Source organism: Poecilia reticulata, linkage group LG9, assembly GCF_000633615.1.
Source record: "Poecilia reticulata strain Guanapo linkage group LG9, Guppy_female_1.0+MT, whole genome shotgun sequence".
Taxonomy (NCBI): domain Eukaryota; kingdom Metazoa; phylum Chordata; class Actinopteri; order Cyprinodontiformes; family Poeciliidae; genus Poecilia; species Poecilia reticulata.
In genome coordinates this window covers 17,485,937-17,510,237 of record NC_024339.1, presented here as the reverse complement: position 1 = coordinate 17,510,237, position 24,301 = coordinate 17,485,937, and the positions used below count along the sequence as shown (strand labels likewise).

The following is a 24,301-nucleotide window of genomic DNA, read 5'->3' as shown; positions in this document are numbered from 1 at the left end:
TCAGAAGCTTGTTACAATGAATCACATTGCAGCAGGTAACGGCAAACTGCTGCTATACTAAAAAACTACAAGAAATGTTCATCATTAAGAGAGTGACTAATTTAAAAACTGCAGTTTTCATTAAAAAGGGTTGTTTTTAGTTCAATTTATAGAAATCACTTGTAATATTATTTGTGCTGAGCTATTTAAGCTATTCTTTGTTTATTGGAAACATCTGCAAGTTTTTGCCAAACAAAACCAAATTTGCAGTGGAGGTCGACAAACCTCAAGAGCAACTGCACATCCAAGGGCAAATACACTTATATTCTCAAACCTACGACTGTGTCCTTATAAAGTAAAGCTAGATATATGCCTACAAAGGGCATAGTGCAATCAGTGTTTTAACAGCTTGACACACAACACACATAATCAACAATAGCAACATCCAGGCTTCGTATAAATCTATAATCACATGCACCACTGTGTTTTATGAGTCATATCCAGGTCCAGTGTGCTGCACAGCAAGCACCTTTATTTCCCCGGGAACAAAATATTCTGGCTTTTATTTGGACTTTAACGAGGCACGACAACAAATTACATTTTATTACAGAAACAGAACCCAGACATCTTTGGAAAATTTAGCCTAGTGAGCCTTTTTGTTTTTGCCAGCGGGCACTGGATGCGAGATGAATGTGGTGATCACAAATGCTGTTAAAGCAAGAAAGCTAATTACTGATATTCATGGTCCTCAATTTACAAGGCTTAACGGGGTCATTGCAGAAGATGGGAGCTGCAGAAGCAGACGTGCCCGGGCTTCCCACCGGGCCTGCAGCATATGTGTTATTAATATGATCATTATTTGTAGTCGGGAGTAGTTTTTCGCTGTTTGTTCTCTTAAAAGCACTTTACTTTTTAATGGAGCACATAAGGAAAAGTAGTATTACACTGTAGATTAACATTCCCCTTTCATTTGTTAAGAAATGAACTGTACCAATTAATATCCAGTGACATAAACTTTGGTTTTTCCAGCCAATATAGCTCGATAGAAAGATTAACTACTAATTAACTTAATAGCTGTGTTGATGGAAACACATTGACTGTCATTATCCCTCACTTGGGACATATCAATGACACAGCGGGCCATTTCACAGCAGCGCTGTCGGGATTTTAAAACTGCCCTCTGGCAACCTTCTGATAAAAAACCCTTGGTCTTAAAAATTCACTCTGTTAGAGTTAATGTAAATTATACCAGTCACTGAGAGGACAGAAGGGCCTCAGCTGATTAGGTAAGGTAATAACTTGTACATATTTTTGTATTATCACATGAGCTAGAGGGAAACACAAATAGTGCATTCTTCCACTCGAGTTCCCTGTCTCATAGTTCATATATCACCAAACTGTGGCATGTCAGACATCAATGGCTGTTTTTTTTTTCCCAGATGGAAACTTCTTCTCAAGGAAGTGAGCAACTACGGTGGCTTGGCAGTAACACACCAGACATTAGAGTCCGGTCACGTCTTCATCCAAACCTCCACACAAAAGACATGATCTTTCTTCCAGATGTAGAGCAACAATGAAAAGCCCAACACCAGATAAGGGTCAAAGAAAGGGAGGTCTCATTGATCAATTCCAGACTAGAAGTGGCTGCCTGGTTCAGGGAGCATCTCATTATCTGTGATGCAAAACAGCTGAAAACACAGCGCACTCTCACCTTTAGGGTCAGCGTGGTAAATGACCATGAAAGCCCCTGAAAACAGCTGATGTTCACGCAGTCGATGGTGATCTCACGCTTGACTAGTACGCACGGCCTTGCAAAAAATATCTACATTTTGTCATGTTCCGAACACAAACTTTGCTTCGTCACAGCTTCTGTGAGAACAAAAGGTACTTTAAAATAACAATAGATAGTTTTTATATTTTTAGAAATCAAAGTCTGAAAATTTTGGTTATGGCATTTGATCTCTTGCTCTGAAAATTGTAAATAAAATTCAGTGTAAATTTCTATGGAAGACTGCCTGGAACAAAGCCAGAACTGACAGAAAACAATGAAAAAAAAATCTGAGTTTGCAGCAAATCATGAGCAGAGTAGATGTATGAAACAAGATGCTCTGGTCAGATGACGCACAAGTTGAATGTTTTGGTTCTATTCAAAACATTGTTTTTTGGAAAATCAATGCTGCTCATTTCAACAAACCATCCCACTCTGAGACATGGTGCCATTGAACGCAGATACAAATAGTTCAATTGGAGAGTTTGTTTCTGCCTTGATTTTTTTTTTTTGTCTTGAAAGACACAATAAATAGAAATCTACACATATACAAGTTGGATGTGCTTTTTAAATGTAACATCTCTGAAAATGTTTATATTGAGAAATTTTTAGATAAAAAAAACTTCTTGAAGGAAAACGGTTTGCATCAGCTTTAGGTTTCAGGCTCTAATTATTAAACAGATTCACCTATGAGAGCTGGATTGATCTAAAGCAGGGGTCCCCAAACTTTTTCCTGAGAGGGCCACATAACTTTTCCCTTCTCTGGTGGGGGGCCGGAGTCAGTTTGCAACAGAATAAGTGTGACGATTGCTGGACTGCCTAAATGTAAAAATATATTGTTTTCCAGAAAGCACAATCAAATAACCCTCTCTGGGTTCTTCACAGAAAAAAATCCAGGAAGGATTATAATCCGTATTTTCCTAACTATCAGCCGCACCGGACTATAAACCACAACCCCAAAGTTTTTTTTAAACCAGTAAACATGCACATATAAGCCTCAGATATCTCTGCCGCTCCAAGTTTTCCACAACGATGCAGCAGAGGGGGGCGGACACCCAACATTTGAGTCATAACAGGTCAATTGAATATCACATTTATTAGGGTTGAAAAAGAAAAAGTTGCCAAGTTTAGATTTAACTGAACTGATTACGGTCGTTTCCGTACGGTAACTAACAGTAAAAGTGCTGATCCTTCGTGTTGCTACTAGCATGTGCTAAATGAAAATGGGCGCCTTCTTCTTCTTTAGATTTCAAGACCAGCTTGCATTCATTATTGTTGCACTACTGCCATCTACTGGATCCTAATATCTATACCTCAAATTCTCATAATGATCCCAGTATTATTTTAAAAACTGTTAAATAGCATTTCCCCTCAATGCTATTTAACTGATCAACAACATTCTCAAATTTCAATTCCCTATTAAAACCTAATTCCGTTTTAATGGGCGCTTTCTTTTATTTTCAAAGATTCACTTTGTAATGGTCTCGCTATCGTGTCTTGTACCAAAACTAATAAGCCAAACTCCTTTCACATGAGTCTGGATTAATTAGTTCTTCCTTTATTTCCATGTAGAATGGAGTGAAACTGTCAAAACACAAACAACTCAGGATGAGTTCAGAGCAGCTTACAGAAGTATTTTATATTCAGATACATAGTACAACTGATACAACGGCTACCTCAGAATGCTATGAGCTGCAATGCTATGTAACGACCTGAGAAATCGTAGCAGCCTGCTAGTTAGCAATGACGTAGCACATAATCAAATCGCCCGCAGGTATTTCCAAAACTAATTCAATAAACAAGTTACATACTATGTTAACATAAAGGCTCATTTTGAAGTATAAGTTGCTACTTACAGGCATTGCTTCGAAGAACTCGACCTGGAATGCGGCGTTCATAACAGACACGTGTGTTCATCTGCTCTACCGCTGGCAAACAACCGTACATAACCGTACATAACATAAAAGTCGAGCAGTTCCCCAAAAGTCCAACAGATGGCAGCAATGCTTCATGCAAAACAAAACATCCACAGTTTACAGGACACACTTCCTGCTAAAGAGCCCCCTGGTGGTTGAAGAAAAATCCACATATAAACCGAAAAATACAATATATGAAAAAAAAATCTGAACGCTCTCTGGTATTGTTCAGGGGGCCGGACCAAATGTGGAGGCGGGCCGGATCCGGCCCGCGGGCTGTAGTTTGGGGACCCCTGATCTAAAGTTATAAATGCCAGTTTTGGGACAAACAAGTTGTAGCATGCTTTCTGATGAAACCAAGTTAACTAGTTAAGCCCAGGGGGAAAGAGATGAATTAATATTTGCTTAATTGCAAAGAGGCTTCTCAATGAAATAGTACTTAGTCCTGCCATATCAGCAACAAGATCACTGTCATATATTTTTCATCACATTGTGAACTCCATGATCCTCTGACATGCTTGATCAGAAGAGCAGCAAAATGGGTCATAGTCACTCTGCAAGAGCAGCAGAGATCTAATGGCCTGGTGGGAGAAACTTGTAAAAGGACAGCTGTTAATTATGCACCTCAGTCTGCTGGCCCATTGGAAGAGTGTCGAGAAGCCTGTGTGCAAGACCATGAAGGAGATGCACCACAAATATGACCCTCACATTTCTCAAATATTTCAATCATCTCTGTCTGAACACAGCAGTTCTGTGAAAGAGTTGAAACTGTTTAACTGTAATATAAGCATATTTGTGTATAAGAATGGGCTGGTAAAGGTCCAGACCTAAATGTGATGAGACTTGAAGGCTTGAGTGTTTTTGAATGGTAATGGGCAGATTGCAGTCTCTAGATGCAACAAAGCTTTCAGAGTCGTAGCCCTGAATGACTTGCAGCTGTAATTGCAGTGAAAGGTGATTATACAAAGTAGTCTATTGACTGAGGTGAGCTGTATACAAAGATGCTTATCTCTGCAGCATATAAAACTCCTATTGTAACACGAGGTACAGTTTGTTTTCCTGCTGCCTATTCCGTTTTTCTTTTCAGTTTCCTATAGCCTAAACGCTTTTGGTTGGTGGAATTATTGTCTTTTGTAGATTTGTTCCATGGATTACTGTAGCATGGAAAAACTAAACGACACATAAATCCCAAGCATATGAACAAGATTTAAGACTGCTGGATTCCTGTTGTTAGAAGTCATGTATGGGATACATAATAAAATAAACACACATTAAATTGTAGAACCAAATTTACTTCCCGACTTTAACTAATGACGCAAAATAGACCACCTAAAAAAATAAAATAAAAAATTAAAATGCATGCAATAACTTGGTCTCATGAAACAGAAAAAGAGTCATTAGGACCATATGTGGCGTCTCTCTTTTGCCGAACGGGACAAGGGGGGGGGGGAGCAGAACGACTCAGAAAGGGAGGTCCTTTGCATGTTAAAAACAAAAAACACTAATTCCTCTTGGGGGAGACAAAATGTGGTGGAACTACATCAGCCCCTCTCTCCTTCGTCTCCAGCAGGATTCACTGATCACCCATCCTCCTCCTCTTTAGATAAATTCTGATGTCAGTAAAAAGGCGCTCCTTTTAACTCAATCCGCCGTCCACGAGGGAATGTGAGCGCCGTTAAGAGGTCAGCGCCACAAGCTGCCATTCCTGTCACCTCAAATGACAATGGATGACACTAATAGCAGGAGGAACCATAAAACTTTATCAGATTAGAAGCACAATGAAAGCATGACATATTACTACCGGCTAAAGACCACAGTGGGAAAAGTCAAAGATAGCATTTTGCTCGAGTTTTACTGCTGTTTTATTGCCTCCTCTTGTTTATCCTTCAGAGGCATTCTCTGGGCTTCACTCTTCCCTGTCTTGTGTTTATTCCTCTGTTTTCCCATAGCTTTGTTTTGTAAGCATGATTACTTTGAAATGAACATGCTGACGTGCTCTCCTATTGGTTTGCATTTTTCTTCCAGTGTGTAAGCTGCCATCCAGGGGAAAATAAATGGCAACCCCCCTCTCCAGCAATCATGTGTGTTTGATAAAAATCTTCCTGGTCTCTCTTCATTTGTCGGCAGCCGCTAAGCAGCTCCAGCTCTGCCTTCAGCTGTCTTCCATTTTATCGTGCAGGCCGTAATCAAAGCCAGATGGGCCTGGACACACACACACACACACACACACACACACACACACACACACACACACACACACAGTGGCGTTTCTTGCATGAATGGAGCCCTGAGCAAAACGGATACCTACTCCCCCCACAAAGTCTAATCTGAAGAAAAAAAAAAACTATAACGGGAAGTATTCGTCTCACATGGTGAGATGAGACCAAAATTAACATTTTTGCCCTAAATGTGCTTTTTTTCTGAATACATCATTCCTGTAGTGAAACATGGTAGCAATGTAATGGTGTTGGGATAGAGAGTGAGAAAGAGATTATAAACTAACTGTGTTCTTAAAGGGGCCAACTGGAGAAACACTAGTATCACTTTTTGCTAGAGATGCAAAAAGGCAGAAAAGCACAAGAGAAACCATTATTTCTACCTTCTGGTGTAATTCCCTCCCCCACTCCATGCCACCCTTGGCAAAAAAAAACAAAAAAAAAAACGCTACGAGTACACCTCTGGTCCACACATGCAGGCCTACAAATGAGAGTGCACACACTTTACACACAAGTAACTGAGGAAACTCTAATATGCTGTGGTCTGTCTGTTTTGCCTTCAGAAGCAGCTTTCTGAGGGCAACACTGCCATTGAGATCATTTTTGTATGTTTGTAAAACTTTGTGGACAACATAATTTTTACACTTTACCAACCGAGTCGGACTGTGACAGCAGAATTGTAATACAGTTCTGCAAAAACTGTTCAAAGAAAAACTGCATCAGCATGTAGCTTTGTCCCCGTGTGAATTACCGGATTATTTTCAAGAGGTCTGCCTGTGGGGTGTGAATGTAGTTCTCCGAGAGTATGCAGGAGGTCATACATTATAAAATGAAGTTAAAATTACTGCGGTATGTAAGGACTGGGGCGGAGGGGAGAGTCTGAAGTGGAGGAAAAACGTGTTTTCTATTTAGAATAATGGATGTTGGGTATTTTAGAATATTAACATAGTTGGTCATGATTAGACAAGCTAAATTAACGTGCCAGGCTTCAACTAGTGAAATGCTCACAGAGCTTATTAAGACACATTTAGGGTAGACCATTTGCAAAATCTCACTTTTCTTATTTTACATTTTTTTCCCCTCCTGTATATTTTCTGGAAAGAATTTTGCAACCATTAAACATACCATGCCTGCATGTTTTCACAAATTCAGAGACCCAAATAGGGATCGGGGAAAGCAACAGATTGTTATCTTTCCTTCTGGAGACGGGTCTGAGCAGCGCTGCACACGAGCCTGCACACACACACACACACACACACACACACTTGCGTTGAGATGAACGACAGGCCCATTCAGACCCTGGAAGAACACAAACAGAAAACAGAACTTGAGAGGTTTTCAGGGTTATACCATGACTGCACAGAAGGTGTAACATGAGTAGCACAGTAGGTGTTCAGGAGGAGCGCTTTTGAGCTGCAAGTCACATGTGCTATGGAAGAAGAGTCCAATTCATATTCACTGCAGCTCATTCAGAAAAGGAACACACAAGCACTTTTCAACGTATGGGGTTTGTAGCAAAGAAAATATGTGCATCAGATCATGTCACAAATGTGTTTTTAAGGCATGTACAGATCAGATTTTTTACTGGCTATTGCTGTCTGGTTCACTTTGAGGTCTGACCAGGGAATGCGTAGTTTCTTTCTAAACTCAAACACATGCAAAGTAATCTGTTCAAACTCGTAAAAATCTTTACTATATAATATAGTCATAAAATGTGCAAACTTTGGCTGATGGTCCCTTATCAAATGTCTGCTTTATTCAAAATACAATAAATCAAGCGCATAGTTGTTGTTGTGTTAACGGGCCATAAAAAGAGTGAGCTTTCAGCTTTGATACTTTGATACACTAATACATATGAGCTCATTTCTGATTTCAGTTACATGTTTTTGATTTGTACAGACATATGGTCTTTTAGCAATTAGGAAAAGTTACTAGTATTTTACCATTAAATTTATTTTATTTCTATTTTTGTTGCACTATTTCTTTTAGCTTAAAATAATTCAATTTATATTCAATGCTGCATTTTTTCATTGTCATCTTAGGTTAATCAGTGATTTGAATGTATGCATATTCAGTTTTATTCAATGTCATTTATTTTTTTCCCCTCTTTAATTTATTGCACTCTTTAGCAATCTTATCCACATTTAGAGTGTAATAGTTTTTAGTATGTGTATGTCCACCTTCTCCCGCTTAACACAGCTGCATTTACTCAGTCAACCAAACCAACATCACTTCTACGACAACATAATCTGGTATATTTTAGATTCTTTCCCCTGGGTTTTATTAGCTTATTTATGTTTTAATATGATGTGTCAGAATAATATTTTTATTGATTTAATTATTATTTAATATTATGGCTGCAATTATTCTGACTTTTTAAATCTCTTCATATTGAACATGCATACAGGCACACACACACACACCTTTTTAATGTGAGTTTAGCATTGTGTGTAAGAAACTATTATGAACTTTGTCTTACAAGTTTAAAAAGTCTCTATTTCACCTGGCAATATATTAGGCAAAGCGAGCAATTGATGGAGAAAAAATACTTTTCAAAATTTTAGTCTTGAGCTTTTTAAAGGTATGGTAGTAATCAGAGTAAATACCCCAACTTTCTTAAATTTAAACAACTTTTGCAGATAGTTGCTTTATTGAAAATATCATTTATGAATATATTTGATGGATGTCAAATTCAACTTCAAGTTATTTATTGCTAATTACTTAGTTCAGTTAATTTCATGTGATTTGACCAGCAATGAAATTTAAAAATAAATCCATGATGCATTTTTCTAGTTTCTTGCATAATTGTTGAACTGAGTCGTGCTCCAAGAGACGGTAGTGAATGTCTGTCTCATAAAGCCACTTGATCTCCTTCTTCAATAATGCCTTGTTCTCAAGCAGAAAGTCAAAGACAGCTGGCCTAAAATATTTATAGCTACATAAATTGTTGCATCCAAAGATGCATCATTTATTTATTTAGTGCTGAGTTTCATTGTTTGTTCAAGACATGAAGAAAAAAACATGTCATACATGTTTTGTTTTTTTTTTACAGCAAAAATTATTTATTTGCATTGGGGGTTGCTTTATATATTTTGTTACTCGTGAGGTTTTATAATACTAAGATTTTTTATTTATTTTTTTATCCTCTGATGTACTTAAACTCGTGGAGCATTTCAGATGCCAAATAAATACCCATCAACTAATTTAGAGTCACAAGGGGGAGAGGAAAAATCTCCCCTGACAGGATGGGAGGAGGTTTTTGAGTAATGATATTAACACATGTTGGAGAGGAGGAGCGGGCACCTGGGAAATCTCTTTGAACATCACTTAGGAACATTTACATTGATTTATAGGGACACATAAGTACAATCTTTCGTTAATAATAGAGGGAAAGATGAAGGATTTAATGAAAGTGCTTTGCTTGGACACAAAGCAGATACGCATGAATGTTTGCTTGTGTTGCTGTGTATGTGTGTTTGTGTTTGGATGAAAAGAGTCTCCATGCGCGTTCCTGTTCCAATTCACACACACATTAATGGCTCAATTGTAAGACCCCAGATGTGGGCCTGGGCTAAAATTGTTTGCTTAAGCTTTGACTTCACTGGGTTGAAGAAGCTGTTTCCCTTTTTCACAACATTAATCTTTTGGAGAATATCTTTCTCCTCAGATCCTTTTCTCACAAGTCAGATCTACGTGTCTGTCTTGTTGTTTGAACAGCTCTGTCGCTCTGATTTGGCGAACGGCAAACTACTCCAGGAAACTTCTCTGAAAAATGTTCAACATTTTTTATTTCAACTAAGTAAATGAGGAAAAAGAAAATTTTACCCATATCACATAATTAAATTGTTTTAATCATACCTTCAGTTAAATTCATGTAATGTTTGCATGTATCAAAATGTTATTTTATGTTCTAAATCAAGAATATTACGTCACTTACATTATAGTGCAATATAGTGCAAAGCGCACATATTTACCACAAGTTTCAGCAGTTTTCAGTAAATAATTTTGATTACCTAAATTTTTGTAATGAATTATGCTTAATTTAAAAACATATGTCCTAATGTATCCAATAATATAAATTATTCAGATGTTTTTTTTAAGGTTATTTGTGGTATACCACAATGTTCTATGGTAGGTTGCAAACTTTTTATTTTCTACATAAATAGTATTTTTGATGCATCAAGAATTGAATCAATGTTTTTTCTTTTGTTCATAAAACTTTATTATATTGCTCTCATAAATAAGTGTATTTTTTGTGTATGGTGGGAAGGGTTTTAAAGAAATACACTGACATAAAAGTAAACTATTTTCAGTTAACTTTAAAAGAATATCCATGACCTTGGCAGATTTCAATTTATTTACATTGAATCTCAAAGTTTGTCGCTGATGGGAAATGAGACCGGTTTCTCTGGAAACAAAATAATGAAGTAAAACAAATTAAAATGAGTGACTCATAAGTGTATAACATATTTTTTCACATTTTATTACACAAATTGCATAGTGAAATCTATAGTTCATATACCCAATGAAATTACACAATAAACTAGTATAACTTGTTTATATTGCCACATAAAAAGCTGAAATGCTTAGAAATGATGGAGTTTTCTATGATCCAACCACAAAATGATCATTAATTTGCAAACCTTAAAATTGTATGATTTAATACAGCTCAATACTGAACTAAAAGTTAACGAAGATTACAATATTGTCTTTCCAAACATTACTCAGAAATACTTTGAAATTAAAGATACAAAGTATTACTTGGGCAAAAACTATGTTTTAAAAAGTAAAATTCAGCACAAATATTAAACAAATACAAAGGGAAAATAAGGTGCAACAACTTTGATCATATTGTAATAAAAAAATTAACTCAGTCATTTATGTAAATTTGTCAAGTCATTCACCATTGTCACATGAGTCTTGTGCTTTTCCACCTCACCTAATGTCAACTTCTTGTACAGTATTCATAAATCGCCCTGGCAGTTATTAACACCACATTTAGCCAGCTATGAAAATCCCTGTTTCTAAAGCCAAATCCTCTCACTCCGGCCATTAAGGAGCTTTTAATGGCTAAAATGGCAAGAATATTTTTATTGTAATTCCCGACAAAATCCCAATTAGCACGTTTCAGAGGCAGATTTCTTTTCCAACATTGCTGGAAAGACTGAATGTCCACCAATTAATTCCTTTAGATGGGGCAGTTAGCTGCTCTGCGTCATGGGTCACAACATCATTACACCAGCCAGATTGACAACATGTGGAACAAATGAATACCCTCAGCAAGTGGTGGTTCTTGCATGAATAGTACCCTGAATGAGCTCCTCCTCCTTTCGCCCCATATTCAAACAAAAATTCATGTAGAAACAGGCAATAAAAAAAAAATAATAATATTAATAAACTTAAACATAAACATTCACCTCCTAAATTTATGTTTCTAAATATTGCTTTTGGTAAATTATTATAGTAATGAGCAAGTTGGGTTGAAAGCACTCAGCAAAGAAGACACTATTATTCCAGTGGGTGGAGGGAGATGCCTACAAACTGCTCAATTTGTCAGATGTGAAATATGAAGGAGGCAGCATCATGCTGTTGGGTGTGTTGCAGAACTACAAAATAGATAGAAACTTGTGGAAAGAACATTGGGGAGAAATATTATCCAAAATCGCCATGTATGAGCCATGGTTTTGAACCTTGGGCACAAACGGGTCTTTCAAATACACAATGAGTTTAAGCATACCACCAACGGTGGTAGGAAGCACCTCAAAGACAACAAAGTTGACATTTTGGAAAGGCAATCTTGAAACCCATATCTCATTCCTATAGAAAAAAATTGTGGGAAGATCTGATAAGCAAGAAACTTACTCAGTTGCACCAAAATCCCAGAAACATATTCTAAGAATCCTGTGGAAGGCTATTAAAAAAAGTTTGACCTTTCGCACATTTTATGCAACTACCAAACACCAACGAAAAATGGAATGTAAACTTCAAAATTTGAAGGTTACATTTTTTAATATATATATTTTGCTATTTAGCAAAGAAAAACAATGTTTAGGAGTCACAACTAAACTAAAACAGGAGTGTATAGTATGATGTAATGTCAGCCAGTGAGGAAAAAAATTCCATATGTATTTTTACACAGATAATGCATGTTTTTTTTATTTTTATTTTTTATCTGTATTCAACTAATAACAGATAGAAAACCAGAGAGGGTACAATTGATCTTTTTTGACCCTCTTATGTAGCTTGCTGCATTGGGCAGAGAGGCATATTTTGGACAAGGCCTGAGCAGTTATTCTATGTCTATTTTAGAGAAAACATATGTCAAGCCAAGCTTGCTGTGCTTTATGAGACATCAGTCGTTTGCTCGCGGCATTGAGCGCCATATGACTCAAGTTCCTTATCCAAAGAGGATCCATTTATGTCATGACGCTATTGTTTACTGTCACAATCAAATCAAGTTTTTTGGCTGGCTTGCATATATCTTATTTTCAATATACATGCTATTTGTATATATCTTTTAGCGTTAGTAAAAACAAAAGTGCTTTAAATGTTACACGTTTGTGCAGCATAAAGTCAAAGTTGAAAGCATGAAGCCATAAAACCCTAATTTTTCACGAATGTGTTGGCGCCTTGGGCAGTAGAAGTTATGGCTGCAGAAATGCACTATATAACATAAAGTTATGACTTCAGAAACAGTTTTGGCCACAAAAAATATTGTTGCTGGACGACTTACGGTTAAGATTTAGGATATGGCAAGACTGGCCGTGGCTGCTTTATATATCCCACTGTGCTGTCTCAGTGGTAACAAATTAGATTTGGGACTGCAAAACAGAACTTGAGAAAAAGCATAGGAAACGGTACTGGCAAACAAAGTTAAACAAGTGGGAGGAGGGCAATGAATGAAAAGAATCATCCAAACAGATCACCGTTTTTTGTTTTTTTTCTGTGAAAATTTCACATTCATTACAAGCATTGTTTTTTTTACAATAAGCCAGATGCAACGTATTTAATGCCAGTTGTTTATTATTATGTTCCTGAGAACATGACAACAAAAGAGTGCCTCAGAATACACATTCATCAGCTGTGGTGCATATTACGGATGGAATATGTAATAGCTTGTGTTCTATGATATGTCAAATTGTGTTTACTCCATTTCCGTGCTTTCTAAACATTCAATTTTATCAGATGTAAACGGAATTATCCCTTGTTTGGGCCCCAGGAATGTTTTGTGTTTGTTTGTATGCAAGGATCTTTTTGTTGTTTAGTCTAGCATGTATAGCAGGTGGTTCTGATAAAATCCTAATGTGATCATTACAGTGATCAGATTTTTAGGGATAAACATATTTCCACTGAATTTTTTGTTCAGTTCCAGGCAAGTTTTAGTTGGATGACAGCATGTTGCATCACCCTCGGTAAAATCATTTTTATTATGTGGCACTGATTTGTATTCTGCAAATGAAATTTTATTTTGAGAAAAATAAAATCTTTGAAGTTGATGCAAAAAAATCAATGTAATCTCAACAGATTCTTGGAAATATGTCCTCCGTTTTAAAATTGGTTTTCAGTAAATAGTACTGAACTACTGCTACACTTTTTTTTTTAAATTAATAATAATTATTTTTTTGCAATATCTGTCCAACTTTAAGTTTAAAACTTTCAAAGTTTTAAGTCGACTCTATCCTGTTTTTTCTATGCATCTGGAGTCTTGGTAAAAAAAACAAAAAAACACATTTCTATAGTTTGGGAGAGGGGGGGGGAAAACAATATTGTTGTAAGTAAATTTAATTTTCATAATACAAATATATTTAAGATGAGTTGACAATCTGAATTCTTGCAAATATTTCATTTATTGATCCTTTTAAAAGATGGACAGATCCAGAACCTACATTTCTAGTATTGAGTTATACTACACAATTTTCTAGAAAATTATTCAATATTGCAAATTAGGATTTTGCCAATGAAAATATCTCCAGCCACATTTTCTTTATCATTAAGTTTGTGAACATCGAAGTAAAATTTTATAAGGGCCCCTTAAACTTTCCTAAAGCACTATGTCACACTGCATTTCTGATATTTAAGTCATTCATTAAAAAGTTAATATTAAGGATTTAAAACTGTTATGAATAACAAGACATTTGATGTGTCATGGTAACATCAAGCACCTTGGTGTTAATGTGTTCAGCTGCCAAAGATGGGAAGAGCTGAACTGTGTTGAGTGGGAGATTAATGTATTTTGTAAATAAAAAAAAAATAAAAGTACGTAGTAAATTTAATACAGAACTAGTTTTTAAAGAAGCCATTGACCAACCGGCTTTATTTACCCCTAAGGATTCATGATTCAGGACATCATAATAAACTTCGTGTTAGAAGGAGTCTGATAAGGAAAATAGTCTAACGGAAAACATGACGTTATGTAACAGCTGGTCTTTGTCAAAGCTTGTTTTTGAGGTTCTCCGGGTGTATCAGGACTAACAGATTATGTGGCTTTTAGAAACCCTAAGGAGTAAATGTGCTATCTTGCACAGCACTACACACCGAACAAAGGTCATAATCCTCTGTGCTGTCTTAAGTATTGTATTTTATACAGACACAGTGTGTAGGTGGGGGAAGCCAGCAGTTATCATATGGTAGGAGGCAGTATTTACTGGAAGTGGGTATGCCCTTGCAGATGTTCTGAGCTCTAAATGTAATCAGTTCCAAAGCACTGATTGTTCATATTTTCCCACTACAAGCTCTTTGACTCAAGCAGTATCTTGGGTCTCTTGGCTGTGGACTGCTTAGAAAAGCATTCTATTATCCTTCATATTAATTAAAAACATGAAGATTTATCCAAGAAAAACATTGTTGTGGAAATGCTGCTACTCTATTTTCCAGGAAGCCTGGTATAAAGTGCTGTTTATTTTAAACACAATAAGAATCAGCCCTGAACATTTCTGAACATAACTCTTATTACCTTAAAATGCTTATATAAGTTATACACTTCCACATTGTCATCTTGTTTATTCACTCCTTGGTTTGAGGACTGTCTGTATACACAGGAGGCTCTTATGCTCCAGAGTATGTTTATTATTATCACAATTCACTATAAAAAAGGTGTCTTTCTAATTTTTTGATGGAAGAATGAGATAACCCTCAATTGTGAAAGAAAGTGTTCTGAAGAGGCTCGTTTGTCAAATTAAAAATACCTTTCTGGAAATAACTAAGTACTTATTAAATATGAACATTAACTGGAAGTGGAAAATCATCACGGAAATAAAGGCTTGGAAACATCAGTGTGTGTAACTATTCCACATTGTGTTTCACTGAGTAAATTGAGTTACTGACATAAATTACCTCTTCAATAATATTCAAATTTATTTAATATGACTGCATGTATTCTGTTCTGGAGGAGCATTTGTTGAGGAGTCAGCCCGGCTGACCTTGCTGACTAGCGGAGGATGTGTTGAATGTGATGTGTTTGGAGACGGAGGGTGGGCCACAGTTGACCCGCATAAAATATTTACATTTCTTACTTGTTTCTGGTTATCCCTTGGAGAACAGATTGGATCATTTTTCGGCTGCAGTACAGTTCCAAGTACACAGTATCTGCTTTTCTTTCTGACCAGCCCCATATCAAAAATAACATAACATCTCTGAATCCATTTGGATGTACTTTTAACAAAGGCAGCTGACTTCTCTCTGTGTAGTGACAAAGCAGTGTATCTTTTGTAAACTATATGATGATTTTGTGATCAACATCTGACTAAATATCCAAAGCAGTAATTTAAGTTGCCTCATATTTTCAAGTACAACAGTTGGTTACTGTGGAGACTGAACATGGGCTAGAAGGCCAGGCATTGCTGTTGGCCATCAAAAAATATTAGGAGTGCTGCTTACCTCCCGACAGCTGACAAAAATGTTTTATTTAGATGGCTTCAATGGGAACCTTATCATGTACAACTTGCTAGTATTTGATTGGATCCACTTTAGCCTTAAGAACTGCCTTATCTGGTCATTAATTCAAGAAGATGTAAATATTTTGTTGATATATTGATTCATATTGACATGATACCTTCATGCTTGGTTTGGACTTCAGTGTGTCCAGATACCGAAATGCATACAGATATTTTCATATGACTGATTCGCCTTTAAGCAACCATTTGAACAGGTGTACATAATAAGGTGGTCATTGAGTGAATAAAAAGTAGAGATAAATTCATTGTTAAACTGTCAGTTGGAATTATGCAATATCAGCTAAGACTGAATTTGTATAAATAAAGTCAAATATATGTTTAATTTATGCACATCTACACTTCCATAATTAATATGTTAGAACTAATGACATATGAAGTTCAAAACACTGAAGTGCAAAAATATAAACATGAACATTTTTAAGAAAACACATGAGTCTCTAGCACAGTACAAAGTGTGCACTTAGGATCTCCAATCTTCACACTGACCTATTGGTATTGACCCTGAGAATGAAAAACAAGACCTCTCAAACAGAATATTGATGCCAGTGAAGCTGAGTACAGGATGATTTGTGCTGCATATGCTTCCTCATTGATTGTTTATTACAGCTGCGCACTATGGAAAAAGGAGGCTTCATCCATCAGCCAGCAGTAATGAGTTTTTACATGCACACTCTATTTGGGGGTCTGGACATCTCAAATGAGCTGTCTCTGGGAAAAAGACATAGATGGAGCAACAATCATGGCTTATTATATGCCTCTACCCAAAAAAAAACAAAAAAAAAAACGTAAAGGCTAACGCGAGAAGGTTGAGAGAGGAAGAGATGCTGAAGAGAGAGGTGACCAGAATTTGCAGCGGCTCAAAAACATTTTCCCTAAAGCTGCTGCTCACTTTCCACCACCCCACTGGGCAGGTGCTGGATCAATGATGGTGCTTCGTCACGATGTGGCAAAGACTAATGTGCTTCTGCTAAAATGCAGGCATGAATCTCGGTGTGAGCTTTGCATGTACACTAATGAGTTGTGCTGCTGCATGTTGTTGTGGTGATTACCATCTCCTCTGGTCATCGATCCCGTCGGGGTAAAAGCAGGAAGGAAACGGGAAGGTGACCAACAACAACAGCAGTAGAACAGCAATGCATTCTACCCTGGCATCACAACAATATATTTCTAGTCATGCTCCCAATTCCATTTATTACAATTTTTTTTCTCATTACTTAAGTAAAGAAAAAAAGTTTTATTTTTATAAAAGACTTAATAATTCTTTAAATGAGAATCATTAAGTGCTATTAGTGTTAATATGACGTTGATCCTGACAGTTAATGATAAAAAGCCCAAGAGCCGCCCTCCCACTTTGCAACTCCCTCCTCAACCAGGTATATTTTGACAAAATTACTGTAACATTTGTCAGGTGAATTTATATATTGGACTTTATAGCTGAACCCACGGCGGTCCACTGAGGCTCCATTAAAGGTGACTACTGTCTTTCCTGATCGATACCCTAACACGATTGAGAAACGGCATCATTTTTATTGATGAGGTGTTGCTCTGACTTTATAAGGAAGCTCTCAATAGACACTTGGGGAGAGCTTTGTCTTTGTCACACGGTGTGTACTCCTGGCTTAATGTGCCGCTGCTTAAATACACAAGCAGGACATGAAGGGGATTAGAAAGTTCCCAAATGATATCTGATGCAATTATGAAAAAGCTTTCAAGTTAAAATAGCAAAAGATAAAACTTTAATAATCTCTATGGGGAAATGGTCATTGGAGTGATAATGAGTAGAATGTGTTTATAATGACAATGAACAGAAATATAGAAAACTGCTTTTGTTTAGTGTTTGATATGCATCTCATTGGCCTTTATGTGTCTTTTTAATTGTGTCCTCGGCAAAACTGTTCACTCCTTTCTTTTTAACCACAAACCTTAGTTTGTTTTTAGGGGATGTCATGTGATGCATGCTTTTCATATATAGCATTTTTATTTGGAAAACACTTTGAAAATGATTTTTTAGATTGTCCTGTATGCAATGCCTTGCATTACTCTATCACATTTTCCAGCCATAACACAACATTTTTAAAATATAAAAAATGATTAAATCTTTGCACTGCACAGGGAAAATAATTTATAAAAACAAATGCCTTCACTTTGCAAATTGAATTTACATGCTGCACAAATTTTATTCACACATAAGCAACACTTTAAAACGTACACCTATAGTGGTGAAGATGGCAGGAAGGCAGAGCAGCCGAATCAAATGAGGTTTGCATGTTCAGCTGTAGAGACACAACAGGCCTGTTGTACGCTGTGTCATTTGCAATCTGGTCGATCTGCAATGAATAGTCTGTTCTGCAGGGCTGCCTCCAGAGAATGGAGGCTCATGCAGCTCAAAAGCCTAAAACAACACAGAATCTCTCATATTGTATCTCTGGGTATGAATTTACATTTCTAATTTCTCTGGCGTTTAGCAGGCAGCCCCACGGGCCAATACAGATGTCTCTGGCATTGACCTAGGTCTTCATTAATATGTATGCTGACAACCAACCAAAAAGAATAATAAAATCTACCACCGTCTCCCCCCCTCTCTCCGCAGTTACAGTTTCCCTGTGCTCCCAGAGCAAAGAGGAGAGCAAAGCTGTCCAAGTGGACAAGATAAATTTTCTTCTTCTCTCATATCCATGCTTCTTCTACTTGTCCATCTGGACCTAATGGGGGTGGTCGGGTCTTATTAAGAGACATTTAAAAAGGATACTTTATCTGCTTCTCTTCTAATGTAACTACTTAAGTATCAGAGCTCACATCATGCCATGTCAGCGAGGAAACCTTTTTTGTTCAGAAAAAAAGGAAACAGCGATTCGATTGTTCTCCATTTTTCTTTTTTTCTTCAGTCACATCTTAGACAAGTTAACCTCTTTAATTAAGAGTACTTAGCTGTGTGGGCCCGGATGGGGCAGGAAGCGATTGTTGAGACCCTGCCAAGCTGGATCGGGTTTCTCGGCGGCCCATGCTTCCAGCCAAGGCTGAATGGGAGGCTGGCTTGTCAGCAGATGCTGTGCTCAGGGATCAGTGTCTCCCTGTTGGGTTACAAGAGCCCTTTCCCTCAAGACAAGAGAGCAAGAAAAAAAAAAAAAAAAAAAACAGGGATGATGAGTAAAGGGTGTAGTAGTAAAACAAGGATGAGGGGAAACTTTCATTTTGAGATGTGTGCTCTGATGTTTGAAACTGAATACTTGGCATAGTCTGTCAGCTTGTTTCTGGCCCAGCGAGCATGTCAGCGGACCATTGTCCTCTGTAGGGATATCATCAGTAGCAGCGCTGTGTATCAAAATGTTAAGAGCACGACATAAAGAGAGGGATTTTTTTTTTCTCAAATGGTGTTGTGTTGTTCATCAATCCTGCTCACATGTACTCAGGCACAAAATCAAAGAAACTAGGCACTGTTGATTAGATTTTATGTTCTACTTCAACACTGATGTGGCTAATGTGTAGTGAGCGGATCATGCTTATAGTGGTGTCCAAAATAGATGGGGACACACTGCATCCATGAAAGACGAATGCTAAGCTGTTTTGATTTTTCTATTTTTTATACATCTTACATAACCAGTTTAATGAAATGCAGTTCTGTATCATCATATCCTGCAGTAATAACAACCAGCCTGCTGTATTTGCATAGTAATTTTATCCAGAGCAATATTGTAAATGAATACATATGACATGTTTTTGTTTGCTTTTAAATATGTTGCATCTGTATTTCTACTTTGAGTTTTCAAAAAGAAGAATCCTCAACCTTCAGTTTTTGTCATCTTGTGTCGTTGGTTCTATTAATTAACTTATTGCTAACTAAACATTTTGGTTTTAGTTTAATGAAAGTGTAAAACCTAGAGGTTGGAGTCCTTGTCAAACGGTGTTTTTGACTTAAGTCCCAGAGGGTTAGACATTAAAACATCACGTCGTTTAACTCAAGTCCTAAAAGGGGTGCGGGTTTTAATGTTCTTATTATTTTTTTCAAAATTTCTCTTTCTCACTTTATTCAATGTCCCATGCTATTTTTATTTTAATTATGTAAAACACTTTGAAATGCCTTGCTCCTGAAATGTGCTATACAAATAAAATTTGATTAAAGTAGCAAACTTGTTTTATTTATTTATTATGATTGCAAGTAGTAGGCGGTGAGAGAGAAAGAGATCATAAAAATACTTTAAATACTGAAAAAAACCTTTAAATTTTAATTAAAAGGCAGTTATATTGTACTGTCCATGAATCATATATTAATACCAGTATTGTACAGCTTTGTTTGGATTTAATGCAACTGATTTAGAAGTTAGTTACTGCTGTTAACTGTAGCAGTATCATGTTTGTCTGTTAGCCGTTCTCATTACTCATTATCTTCACTGGATTAAACATAGACTTTTGTGCAATGACATTTTCTTTACCTTAGCAGACTGTGAACTGCAGTTGGTCATCCTCTTAGCGTATCACCACCATGAAACCCATCTATATAGAGTTTCTGGGTCAGGATTTTACATGTATCCCCACTGAGGTCTGTAGGAGTTCAAAGTTCTTGAGTGTCTGACGGGACAAACCAGGGGGGAAGGATAGACTTCTTTTGGTCTAAATGACATGAAATTGCTTTAAAAACACACTCTTACATGTTCATATCCTTTAAAAATGCCCTTTTATGATAATAACATCCACCAAAATTAGAAAATGAGTTGGTTGTTTGAAATATAATCGCTACAAGAACTCCGCCGTTATTTGCTGCAGAGAGGAGAAAAGTGTGCAGAGGGTAACATTTAATCTTTGCACCTGCAGATGTCACCTAACTGCTTCCTGTTTAACCTTTTCTTCAGTGATCTCGGGAAGATTACTAATGAAATGAATGGCTGTGTCTAATTGGTTATTCTCTTTGATCTGTGGGATCAATCTCTACCATATGAGCCGTGGTTTTTCTTGAAGGGAAAATTGAGAGGGATGGCAACCTCATTTCCCAAGTTTACCACAAGGTTCAAGCATCCATAGCCTGTGGTCAGCCCGTTTTTGTGTGCTCTAGATATATCTGTATGCTACCCTTCTCCTCCCTATTCTCCTCCACCCATTTCTCATGTTACTCGGAACTCTCTTAAGAATGTGGTGACCCCCGCAGGGCTACTCGAGAATTCACATATAAGACCTTTGAAGCTAAAGGTGGCAGCCTCAATCATAAGTCAAAGACTAACAACGAACCACATCAAACATGACACACATGCCCACTGTCTTGCTCCTAATGTTTTTTTAATATATTCATTCAGACCAACCTAACACTACATTGTGATTATATACAGTGCTGTGGAAAAGCATGTGCACACTTGCAGATTTGTTCTTTTTTGCTTTGTTGCCCCAATTAAATATTAGGGTTAAGCAAATTCTTATATCTGGCAAACCATAACCTGAGTAAATTCAAAATACAGGTTTCTGCTGATTTTATTAGTTAATATCAAATATATCTGACCCCTGCATTAAAAAAGTAACTTTCCTCCTTGTTAAATATATGTCTGATAACCTGCAGTGGCTGAAAGATGATGATAAAAAAAAACACACAATGTCCTGATTTAAAGAAATTCAAGAACAGATGAAAAATGTAGCTGGTAAGGGTTATAATGCAATTTGTGAGACTTTGGGACACCAGTAAGTAATAATCCACAAGCCATTATCCACAAATGGAGAAAACATGAGACGGTGAATCTTTCCAAGAGTGGATGGCTTATTAAGCTATTCTAGGAGCGACTCATCCAAAACCAAGAGCAACATCCCAAGCAACACAAAGAAAGAGAGACTAGGCGAAAATGGCATCTGTGGGAAAATTCCAAGACGTAACCACTGCTGACCAAAAGCAACACAAAGGTTCATCTCACGTTCCCCTAAAAATATCTTCATCATCCCTAAGACTTTTGGGGGGAAAAGTGGGTGTGCATCTTGTTACAGATGGGGTAAAACTAATTTGGCATGTCAGAAAAAAGAAATTGTATCAAACTTAGTGGCAGCATTGTGATAGTCTTGGTCTGCTTTCCTTCTTCAGGACCTGAATGATTTACTGTAATGGAATGAACTCTGCTCTCTAGCTTCAAATCCTAAAGGAGAATGACCAGCCATCAAGTCATGACCTTAAACACAGGTTATAGGGCAGCCACCCTGTAATCAAGGTTTTGGAGTGGTCCAGCCAAATTCCGGATTTAAATCCTAGTGACATGCTGCTTTATTATCTTCATCCATTAAAACCCACAATGTGACTGTATTAAAACGGTTTCCTCCACAGCAGTATTGAAGACACACATTTAAAAAGAGCAAAGTGAAAAATCTGTTGGTGTTGAAATACTTTTAATGACCCAGTATAGAGTGTTGCATCTCCCACTATTAAACATAAAAATCGCAAAACTATATTTTCTCACACTGGGACATTTGGTAGCAGTTGGAATGGAAATGTTTTCTAAAATCAGAAAGGAGCTCGATCCGAAGCTGCCTGCTAAAGCACTCAGGCTCATCTGGAGCTGTCGGCCGCAGTGCAGGGGGAACTCAAACACAACCTGTTACTCATTATACCCGGGCCGAGCTCTATATGCACCATCCGCATTTTGATCTCCGTCCATTTCATGTGAAATAAGTTCCATGAAAAAGAGCAACAGACACGGGGCGTTAGTGTGTTACGCTCACCAGGCGAGACAGCTGCCTACACCAGCTTCCTTTCCCCCCCTATTAGCCAGGCCCTGACTGCGCAAGATTAGAGACAGACTGCAGCCGAGGAGTCTGGCCTCAGTGTGCTGAGAAAACAACAAAAAAGCAACTGCTGTTTCCAGCGTGAGCATTTCTTATTTTATTTGTTTTAACTGACCTCGTAGTTATTTTTCTGCAAAAACTTAGAAGCATGTCAGAAGAATAATTTCTCTGTTTCTGTTTGAACCTTGTAATTAGCTTAAATTAATAGTTTTGTCTTGTATATAGTAGATACAAAAAGATGTAAACCAGCTTGTATTTATTATATATGGACCATCTGTTCCTGGGATTAATACCATTTCTCCTTTCTACAAGATTAACATTTTCAGAGCTACAAAGTCATCCTATAAAGTTCTTCATTTATTTACCTGCATTTGCATAATCACGTTACTTTTGTTTTTGGATATTTTTGAAAGAATAAAAAATCAAGCATGAAACTTTTACAATACTAAATTAAATACTAAATACATACTAAAATAAAGCTGATTTAGTCCTCAACATAATTGTAAAAATAAAAAACAAATTACCTAGTTTCAGTTTAATTCTAAAATGTAATTGTATAATTTAACTTAATTTAACATATAATATTTAAAGGGTCTTTAAGATATATTTTTCCATAAGCGTAATTCTGTAAAATTATATGCAAATATTGGATAAAAACTGTTAAACATTGTTGTTGCTTTTACAATTAAAACCACTGGCTGTTTAAGTTAAGGCACTGAAGAGCCACATCCAGATTGCCAGGTTATTTACTCATCATGCAGCAGATTTAAAAACGTTTTAAGATCCCAATAATATTAAAAGTATAAATCAAATTTAAATATGATGATTTTGATTTTTTTTTTTTTTTGCTATTGTCCTTATATTTCTGTGGAGTGATTGGAATTTTAATAAAATGCATACACACACAGCTGAGGATTTTAGCTTTTGTTTCCTTGTTTGATCATTATAATGCTAAAACTTGGCATTCATGTCATCTGGGATGCATTCCAGAAAGGAGCAAAAAATATATATATAATTTTACTGCCGATGCCTCAGTTTCAGTTTTAATCACAACATTTACAAGAGAGCTGCTGCTTGTAGCACATCCAGATGGATTGAGTTAAATAAAAGAGTGGTGCTAATGTCATTATTATATAAAGCATTTAACAGGCACTGCTGATATTGTTGTGCTGAATAGACTGGTGCACAGATGTGATTAGCATTCAGCATGTTCCATACCATAGTGCAAATTGCTTATTGTGTCTTTATGGAAAATAGGTTTTTGTGTGCTAAATGAAAAAGCAGCAACTTGCTGTCACAATGGTGCTCATGGGGTTGATTTTTGTTTACTTCATCAGCACAATTAGACCCATTTACAGCATTTGTTCCATCTACTGTGACTTTATTCTTTTGCTTTGGAGGGCTGCTCATACCTCAGTATGCCGCCTACCTAGGTTTAGCTAATTTACTCAGGTTAAGTAGAGAACAAAGCAATCAACTGACTACGTTGTTCACGTTACTAAAAATATTATTTTAGTTTATGTTAGGCAGGTGAAGAAAAAACAAAAAACAATTATATTTGGGGGTAATTTTTAATAAACACCATCTGCCGTCCTAAAATCAAATTTTATAAATACTTGTATTTGGTGATTTGGGCCCACGTGGTCAAAAGTTTGAACACCACTAATTTACAGTTTGAACTGTGGCAGTGGCAGGTGGTCAGATTCAGGAGTATGGTTACTT

General features: G+C 36.8%; 1 long non-coding RNA gene across 2 annotated transcripts in view; it reads left to right on the top strand.

Moving 5' to 3' along the window:
- LOC103470134 (uncharacterized) overlaps nt 1-24,301 on the top strand; it is a 68,090-nt gene that overhangs the window by 12,336 nt on the left and 31,453 nt on the right. Inside the window, exon 4 of one of the 2 annotated variants that reach the window (XR_534456.1) lies at nt 1,419-1,992. The exons of the other annotated variant lie outside the window; for it this stretch is intronic. This is a non-coding gene — a long non-coding RNA (uncharacterized LOC103470134). Of the gene's footprint in view, nt 1-1,418; nt 1,993-24,301 lie in introns of those variants that run through there. 2 annotated transcript variants of the gene reach the window in all.